This window comes from Lingula anatina, chromosome 1, assembly GCF_051362555.1.
Source record: "Lingula anatina isolate TDL-2025a chromosome 1, LinAna3.0, whole genome shotgun sequence".
In the NCBI taxonomy this organism is placed as follows: Eukaryota; Metazoa; Brachiopoda; class Lingulata; order Lingulida; family Lingulidae; genus Lingula; species Lingula anatina.
In genome coordinates, this window is record NC_141767.1 from 57,116,909 (window position 1) to 57,117,792 (window position 884).

The following is an 884-nucleotide window of genomic DNA, read 5'->3' on the forward strand; positions in this document are numbered from 1 at the left end:
CCTTATGACTTTAATTGTCGTGTTATTTGAAAGTTATCCTAGAGATGAATTTGACGGCAAAACGGCCACATTTCCACGTGGCGATAATACGCATGCGCAGAAAGCTCATTTCCTGGCAAATTCACTAACGACGTTTGCGCCAACCGACTTTGTTGGGGGCTGGGGGGGGGGGGGGCGATTTTTTTTTTTTTTTTTCGGAGAACGGGCGAAAATCGGTGCGCGCGCAGGATGTCATCCATAAAATTAAAAAAGTGTGGCCTTATAAGAAACCAGTAGGTGGTTTATATGTGTTACAGGGAATCCACGCTCCACAGACACTCAGTTCACGTGTACCTTTCAAATGGATGAAGAACCATATTCGGCAGGCAAATATCAAGGAATATACAAAAAATCAAATTCCAACAGCATGGTAGCTCATTCCACCTGTAGTGCGACTAGAGGTCAATTTGAATGTAGAAAGATTTTAAAAAATTATTTGTTCAACTTGGTTCTGCTCTATTCCTGCCTAATTCAAATAAGTGTGTCTGGGACAAAAGGTGTAAGATGCTGAAAGAGGCGATTTGAGAAAACACTGTTGCAGGGTAGCAATCCTTTTTTGAAATTTAGGGCGCATTCCATAGATTTTAGATCCATCTATCCTCATGGGGAGTCTCACTAGATTACTGTCAGATAATCTGGCTTAAATGTCCGTCCTGCCTACAAGCTGTAAGGGGGTAATTAACTTTCGTGCCTACTCGACTGACAGCTATTTAGCGTGAACCCCCAGGGAGTTAGGTCGATCTAGTTGGATTGATCTAATCTCTGGGAATAGGGTCTTACACACTTTGAAGAGGTGATTTAACAAAGCCTATTCTGGTGCTTAAATTACAAAAACAAAGACAACG